Raw genomic sequence first — 9,287 nt, forward strand, 5'->3', positions numbered from 1 at the left:
ATGCTATCAGAACAGGAGTCAATTCAGAGTTGACCAAATCTATCAAATTAGTTTGGCATGAGCTAACGAGGTGTGCTACCATTTTGAGATCACCAGTTTATGTACAGCACATAATGTGACCAAAGCAGATTAATTTGGACCAAAGGTGCATTTTTGTTTTAGGCACTTGTTTTGGGCACTCTAGCTGAGCTGCACGCAGTCAGCAAGAGCTCTCCACCCTTTTTCCTTTTCTTTCCTCCCCACCCAGGGAAAGAGAATATTCCTTATCCCTGGAGCTACAGATGATAAAAGGTGTGTCTTTTATGCCTCCTTAGTGAGTAAATGCAAAGGGCTGAAATTCAAAGTTTCTAGAAGATTGAGTAATTTCCCAGTCATAGTTGCAAATATTTTTCACCTGTCCTGATTTCCTTACCAAGGGATTTGTTTCTGTCAGATTTCCAAGTAAACACAATTTAGCTTTGGAAAGTAATGAAAATGCTGATTTCTCCAGGAAAATGGGTTGTGAAGTTTCTGTAAGTCCCGGCTCCAGATGTGGCTGAGGTAGTGATTGTTAAGAATAAATATTCCTGTGGCTCACTCAGTGACTGGTGAGGAAGCCAGTTATTACATTGATCTTAAATTGCAGTTTGGCTTTTTAAGATCATTCCCACTGGTGGTTTATATAAAAGGCATTCTGTGGTCCTAACCTGCCCAGTGACTTTGAGGTGCCATGGTTGGATCTCTTACTTGGGCACGGCAGAATGCTCTGAGCAATGCTTGGCCATTCCTGTCACTGGGGCACAGTACTTGCTCTGTTTCCTTTTTCTTTTTATGTTCCTTGTTATGGAGTATTTTGTTTCTCATCTGCAGCACAAGCAAGTGACACTCAAAGCCCAACCACAGGAGAAAATTGAAAAAACACTCGCTGATATCAATCAGAGAAGACATGAGTTGCCTGGAGAAGAGAAGAGCTGTAGATTTCCACTTTCAGAGGACATTCCTTGCCTTGTACCTTTCAAACTTGTTAGTGTAGTTGCTGATCCAAGCAGTATTTCTGGCAATTCTCATTAGGGCTCCCCTGTCCAAAGTCAATGACCTGCCTACATCATGTAGCAATCCACACTGCCCAGGTCCTTACATCTACTTGGTCATGGGTTTGATAGAAAAGAGGCTACTCTTATACCTCTTATACACTTGCTATTGTTGCTATTATTATCATTATCATTTACACTGTTTCTTCTCTATACAGTATTAAACACTATGTACTGAGATGGTCATCACAATCAGAAATCTTGCACTGTGGAAAGTTTGATGCTGGCTTCAGAACAACAGATGCTTGCATTTGTACAAATTGCACCTGAGCAGATAAGCAAAAAAATATTTTTTTCTCCTTCTTTTTGAGCTGATTTTCCCCTTTTGGTATAACATAATGAAACTATCTCAATTTTCAAACCAGACTGACTTGTCCCTGGAAATCACCTTTATTTTCATTTACATTTCTGTTGAAATATGTTACTGAAAAAAACATTGAGAACTGTGTATATTTTCAGTTATGTTTTTACATGCATTTTGCACTCCTTATTACAGTGGCAGTAGAACTGTCAGCTATCACCATTTATCCAGACATAGTGCATAATCACTGGGTTGAGCTGTTGGTATCTCAGAGCTACTGAGTCACCTCTACCAGAAAAAGGTGCTGAGGCCCTCAGGGTGAGCAGGGACAAAAAGGGATTTGGGAGTGTGAGGGCTGGAATCAAATGCAGTGTGGCAAGCAAAGACTCAGCTCAGATCTTAATCTTACAACATTCCCAGGGTTAATCTAAAGAGAAAAAGAGAGTGAAAAGTAAGCTCAGTGTTGGGACTTGACATTATCAATATTCATAGGATGTAATTGTAATTGGATGATGAAAAAGCTAAACAGTAGAAGAAGATACAAGATACAAAGTCCTTAAAAGTGTTGTGTGGGAAATATCCATAAGAAGGGAATGTCATTTTATGGGCAATAGTGGGAAGGGGGTGAAGATAGTTTCTGATAGAAAAATCCATGGTAGCTAGTCCTACTTCTTTGGGTTCCTACTTATTGCTGGCCTGCCTGCAAGGTTTCCCTAGAAATGTTCTTTCTGGAATATGGAAGGGCATATGACATATTATGATGGATGACTGGTTGTCTAAGATGGTGTAAATATCCCCTTCAGGAAGCAGAATTGCAACCAGGTACTTTGACAAGTTCCTGCCTCTTCTGGAAAGGAGTAGAGAGAAAAGAGACCACAGTGTAAACTGCTATTAGAGAGCTCTAAATAGCTTGATCAGCAAAATAGCCTGTGGAGGACACAGCCTGATAATGAACTCCTTCTATGAACTTTCTGTTATGGAAATCTGGTACTTGTGAGAGGAACAATCCAAGATGTTTCATAAACATTTTTAATAATTAGTAGGAAGCATCAACATCAGCCAGTCTCATTGACTTTTATTACCTCCTAAAGAGAATTTTGTAGTAGGCTTTTACATATGGCTTGATAATATTTTTCAAGAGAAAACAAAACATAACAAGAACAGCAACACTGGGCCTGGAAATATTCTGATTTGTTGCAACAGCAAGGATCTCACATGCTTTAGCAAAGGCCCATGTTGAGCTGATATGCTCCATGCTTTTGTCACACTTTTTCTCACTCTGTTTAAATTAAATCCCCAAACTACCATTGAGTTGATTTCTGGTAGATCAACAGTGGTATAAAGCTAGTTTTTCTTGGTTGATAAAATCTGTTCCCTCTGCAATGGCGCTTTTTATTTTTTATTTTTATTTTTTAAAAAATAAACAGTGATCTATATTAGCAAAGTAAGAAATGTGAGGGTAGATCCAATTGCCACACCAGAGAGCCTATGCATGTTTAAGAAACCAGCCTGGTTCTCATAACAACGCTACAATACACTGTGAATAATTTTTGTTTTAATTTTATGGCAGTGTGAGCTCTGCTCCCCATATACAATACAGTACTCTTTGTACAGACAAAGTGGAAATGACATTTATCCAAATACACTGGCTCAATGAACCTTGGTTTTGATGACCCTTATGCCTTTTTGGTCTTCTGGTTTAACTGTGTTACTTTTATTGTTGGCTTTAAAGCAATTAAATGTAGCCTGAAAGCCTTTTCTTATTTCCTGTTTCTTTTTTTTTTTCCCCTGTTTCTTTTCTCATTGTAGAAAAAATACTGACTTTGTCAAGAACAGACACTTAGGTTATGGATTTTTTTCTTTTTTATTACTATTTTTTATTACAAGCAGCTCTAAAGACCTTTTAATTCTCTTGATTGTTTAAAGAGCCTTCATGAAAACATGACATCTCAGATGTAGAGATAGGTATAATTGAGTGCAAAAGTCTGTTTGCCAGGACTCTACTACAGTAAGATCCTAAGGAATTCAACAAAAAGGAAGGGGTCAGTAAGGGTTTAGTGGAATTTGATAGGAGGCCCCATACAAATATCCACATGAAACTATAGCCAATTATTCTGTGCTGAATATTATGCCCTGATGAAAATAAAATACCTGAGTTTAATCTTTCATTCAGAGTAAAGATTTGTAGTATAATGACCTGATTTAGCTGAAAAAGGGAAAGAATAAGCAAGTCTGACAGCTGAGTACAGAAGAGGGATTAATCTCAAAAGTTGCTAGTCTTTGTTTCCCATCCTTTCATTATTATGCAATCAGAGCAAAGAAAGAGCTAGCTGCTCTGACACAGCTCCAATTGCATTGCTTGGAGAGAGGGGGAAGCCTGGTGGAGAGAGATTTTCCATTACTTACAGACAGAGGAATTGACAAGAAAACTGAGAGAAATGGAGCCAGTTGGCCCATCTCAGTCTGCCTGGGGCCTAGGGCAAAAGCAGGCTAACAGTGCCTGCATTCAGCACCAGGCACAACAAGGGCAGCTGTAGGTAGGTACATCAGGGTGGCACATCTCACAAGGTGCAGTTAGCCCACTGAATGCATAATTATCATTCTTTTCAGTTTTACATTTGACCTCTTGAATGTCTGACAAAAGGACTAAGAGACAATGTTGCAGCATACGTTAATGTTATCTGCTCTTCTGATCTGTCTGACAATGCCTCTTCTCAGTGTATGACATGATGCCAGCTCTCATTCATCTTGTGAACATTTATTGCCACCAGCTTACTGCCATCCACAATGCACCATCAAATGTCAGTGGTTGTTGCAAGGCACTGCCGTGCATCTAATCACTCCAGCTGACCAGAGTTTTACCTGAAGATGCCACAGTGTACCTTGTATTTTTTATACCAGCTATTAGAGCTAATGCTTTTAGTAATCGCATTCTCAATAACCACCATGTTAAAGTAACAAGAGACATAAAGGCTAACAAGAAAACATCCCATAAGTATATTAGAAGCAAGAGAAAGACCAAGGAGAAAAATGGATTCACTATTAAACAAATAATAAATAAGCTACCAAAAGATGAGGTTGAGAAGGCTGCCATGTTTAGTGACTTTTTTTGTGTGTCAGTCTTCACTAAAATGGTCATCTGTGCTCATAAATTTAACAAAGTTAATCTCAAAAGCAAGTAATAAGGAAGGAGATAGGCCAAAGAGGGAGTATTTAGATCTTGGATGTTTTCAGGAACAAAACAGGTTTCATGTCTCAGTAAATTCACTGTAATATGAAGCCTGGAAAATGTAATCTTAGAGCTATTTGTGGTCATCTTTGATAATTCTAGGTGCATGGATAGGCTTCCAGAAGATTGGAAGGGAGAAAGCATTGTCTGCTTTTGAAAAGGGGGTGACAGGAGGAACTAAAAGTCCTAGAATGTTTTTTTTTAGCTTTGATTTCTGGAATAAAGTTGCAACAAATATTCAAAGTATTTGTAAACACGTGGAAAGTAATAAGGAAAGAAGTTAGCAATCATCATAGATTTGCCAAGAACAAATTAAGTCAAACATCTAATTTCCTTCTGTAACTAAATAATACCTGCCCTTATGGATAGGGAAGAAACCGTCAATGACATACTGTTTTCTCCTGATAACAGTTGATATTCTCTCTCATGGCATTTTATGAACTAGCTAAGGAAGCACTCTATAGATTTAATTAACATAAGAATAGAGTGAAACTCTTTGGAAACGTATTTAGAAAATAGATATCAAAACCTCAGTATCAGTCTGCCAGGTGTTACACTTTTCAATATTTTCATGATTTTTTGGATGATGCCAATACGTAAGGAGCATACTGAATGACAGGATTGGATTTTAGAAGGAGTTTGAACAGTTAAAGGTGGAGTCTAAGGCAGCACAATGTAGGTCAACAATAAGATATTCTTAGGCTCGGACAGAAATAATATTACAACAACACAGATTGGGGAGTAAGAGGCTAGGTTGGATCTTGGGTGACCATGAATCACAAATAGAACAATATTAAAAATGCAATTTTGTTGTGAATTAATAGGATAGTTGCACAGGTGTATTACTTGTAGTGTATATGTGATCATTTCCCCCTCTTTTCAGTTTTGTTAAAGTCTCACTAGGAAAATTATGTCCAGGTTTGGGTACTAATTTTGAGAAAGATGTGGCTTAGCTGGAGGCATTTCTGCAAACAGAACTTGTGGCAGTAGAAAACATTACTTAGGAAGAAAGGCTTATGAAATTAGAATTGTTAAGTAAAGAAGGAGAATATTGGAGGGAAACATAAGTTTTGCACAACTTAAAGTAAGGAGGAAACTGTTCCCTTTATGTTCTGTTGACAGAACAAGAGACAAGAGGCTTTAATTGGAACAAAGAAGACTCATGTTGGAAATTAGGAATAATGTTATGAGAGCAAAGACAGGAAAACCATAGCACAAACTGTGAGAGACAAAACACAAACTGTTGTGGGATCTCCACCTAAGGAAATCCTCTGTCTGGCATAACTTGGGAACAGTTCAGTCGGGAGAAGGATTAGATATACTATGAAAGTCACTTCCAGTCCTATTTTCTATAATTTTTGGTGAGTATATTTTTATTTTCTTTCCAAGATGAAGTTCATCCTTAAGAGTGACTGTGAAGTGAAATACATTATTCAGAAAAAAAAAAAGCCAAACACCTAAATTGACTTGGTATCCACTTGAGTGCTCATATACATGCTTGTGACCACTTGCAAGCTTAAAATGGGCTTTTTGCACTCTGTGTGAGATGTGGTACTGGACAAAACCTAGGAGGTAGATTTCAAAATACTCTTGGTGTACTTGTAAATGCATAATAAGTGACGAGTATTACTGTATATGTAAGACAGTTCTCAGTGAGTTAGAAGTTAGCCTTACATTTTTCAAAAATGTTCACCATTTTAGAAAGCCTCAGGCTTTGTCTCATTTTGAGACATCCAGTTGTCTTAAGCTGGGCTCTAGAGCAGAATGGTGCATGGAATTGGTTGCCACTTTGGTAAATGCTGGCTTTGGTCACTGTAGTACAGTTTCCAAAACAAAACCTTAGCTGTCCTCACTGTAACCTTCTTACTCTTACAGTTGTAGGCTACAAATATATTGACACCCAATCTATGATCCCAAAGGTTTTCTCGTTAATAAGTTTTCTTGTTAAATTTCAGGGTTGTGAGGTCAGGTTCCAAACACTTGGGAGTTTTTCTGTTTCATCAGAAGACTCTGAGCTCCTCTATTAGGATTGTTGATTTTGGCTTGTATTTGCAATCAAAACTGAATAATTAAAAAAAACAGCAGTGGTTCAAAATAATTGCCAGTTATAATTACAAACCAAAATCAACAATCCTACAGCCTACTGGCTCCGTCTGTTTTTCTTCTTCTTTTTTTTTTTTTTTTTTTTTTTTTTTTTTTTTTTCCCTGCTCACTGCAGCTATATCTCCCCTATTTCCTCTTCTCACTCAGCACTGGTCACCTTCCATTTGCTGCTGGACCCCCTGACAGGGTCAAGGGCAGGGCTGCTGTTAGGACAGTGCCTCCTATTACGGGCATTCTCTTCCCATGTAGGGGCTTTGTTATCTCTTCTCCCAAGAACCTGTCATGTGAAGAATGCTTCTTGTTGAAGGAAACATCAAGTAGCCAACTGAATTGATTAAAAACTTTTATTATTGTTTGTTGAACTGACAGCTGGAAAATTGATTCTCAGTTAACAGTTCTAATTTCTATGACTGTGTATCTAACTCTTTGAAAAGAATTCAGATTTCTCATTTAATAACTTAAATATATTCTTTTTGCCTATGTGTCATATCCTGGATTTGCATAATGAGATTTGAAAGCATGTCCAGAGGTAAAGAACCCCTAAAATAACCTAGATTATGTTGAAGGAGACAAGGAGACATTAACATAGAAGCCACAAGAGCGTGAAGAATAGCTTTTTCAAGCTGTTAAATATTCCTTAAGTTTACAGTATCATCTAATATGACATTTCATCACAGGCTACAAAGGCAAAACAATTATCGCATAGGACAAATAAATGAGCTCAAAGTATAAATGAGAAGAAGCAAAACAGAAGACAGTTTCAAATATTATCGTTCACACTGGTCAGAGACCATAGTGAACCACCTTCAGCTACCCCAGTATCCTATTTCTAGACCTGAACCTAATTTCAGGTTCAGTTTTCTGCCTTCTGAGGAAGAAAATTGCACTGTTTACCAGAGATTTTTCCCTAACTCTAGTGATGAGAGAGGAAATATGTACTATCTATTTTGTTTAAATTCCTGCAGAAATGTTCAGGAGAATGAAGTGATTGGAAAAACTCTTAGATTTTCTGACATTTCAGCCTCATTAACTTCGGCACTATTTATAAAGAAGCTTCTCACTAGTCAAGAGTTCCCTCTCAGGAAAAAGGTAAATAAAAGGCTTGTTGTTCAATATAATCTACAGAGAGAGAAGACCTTACCTGTAACATCTTTTAGTTTGAAAGTGAAGAAGTGACTTCCTGAAGATTACCCGATCCAAGCTGCAAGGCTCCAGGTTGCACTGGAAATCATTTTATTGTGATGGAAATGAACTACAGAACCAAGACACTTATGGGGTAAAAGGAACATCAACTCTTGCGGTGTACAGAATTTAGGTGGCATTTTTCATAATCTTTCATGGAATATCTAATGGTACTACCTGCTATCAAGTGACCAAACACCAGGCAGAGCATGAATACAGAATCACAGAATAGTTTGGGTTGGAAGGGACCTTAAAGATTACCTAGTTCCAACCCCCTGCCATGGGCAGGGACACCTTCCACTAGACTAGGTTGCCCAAAGCCCCATCCAGCCTGGACTTGAACACCTCCAGGGGTGGGACATCCACAGCTTCTCTGGGCAACCTGGTCCAGTGCTCAATAACCTTCTGAGTATTTTTCTGCCGAATATCTAATCTCAATCTACCCTCTTTTAGTTTAAAGCCATTACTCCTTGTCCTATCATTACACTCCCTGACAAAGAGTCCCTCCCCAGCTTTTCTGTAGGTCCCCTTTAGTTAATGGAAAGCCACTATAAGGTCTCCCTGGAGCCTTCTCCTCTCCAGGCTGAACATCCCCAGCTCTCAGCCTCTCTTCATAGGAGAGGTGCTCCAGTACCTTGACCATCTTTGTGGCCCTCCTCTGGACCCGCTCTAACATGTCCATGTCCTTCTTGTGCTAGGGAACCCCAGAACAGAGGGGGAGAATCACCTCCCTCGACCTGCTGGCCACGCTGCTTTTGATGCAGCCCAGGATTTGGTTGGCCTCCTGTGCCGCAAAGTGCACATTGCTGGCTCATGTCGAGCTTTTCATCCACCAGTACTCCCAAGTCCTTCTCTGCAGGGCTGCTCTCTATGCACCCATCGTCCAACCTGTATTAATGTTTGGGATTGCCCTGACCCAGGTTCGTATGTATATAAACAAACCTGACAAATTGGGGTATATTTAGTGAACACAGTTGTGTGTTTCAGCTATGCCACATTCCTGTTGTGTAAACAGAAATTAATACAATACTTTCTTACATTCTTTTTTGTATTCCCTTTTGTTATATGTTAGGAATCTGAACATTATTCTTAAAAGCCCATATTAAAGAAATAGCCTAATAATTTTAATAACATAATAGAGACTAATTTATGTGATATGTTCTGTGGTACTTTGTAGTCAAATATTTGCATAGTGAAGTATTTTCGCCAGTGTTTGCTTTTGTGAGAAGTCAAAAGGGGTGTGATGTGCTTGTGAACACAATGTTCTTTTCTTTGTGCATGCTTTATACTTGATGTGATATGGAAGAAACAACAATAATGAGATTAGATTTGATTATTTCACATAAATGATGAAAAGGAGCCCACATACTTTCAAAATAAAACTGATTGAAATTCATTCTAG

The sequence above is a fragment of the Cygnus atratus genome, chromosome 3, assembly GCF_013377495.2.
Source record: "Cygnus atratus isolate AKBS03 ecotype Queensland, Australia chromosome 3, CAtr_DNAZoo_HiC_assembly, whole genome shotgun sequence".
NCBI classification, from domain to species: domain Eukaryota; kingdom Metazoa; phylum Chordata; class Aves; order Anseriformes; family Anatidae; genus Cygnus; species Cygnus atratus.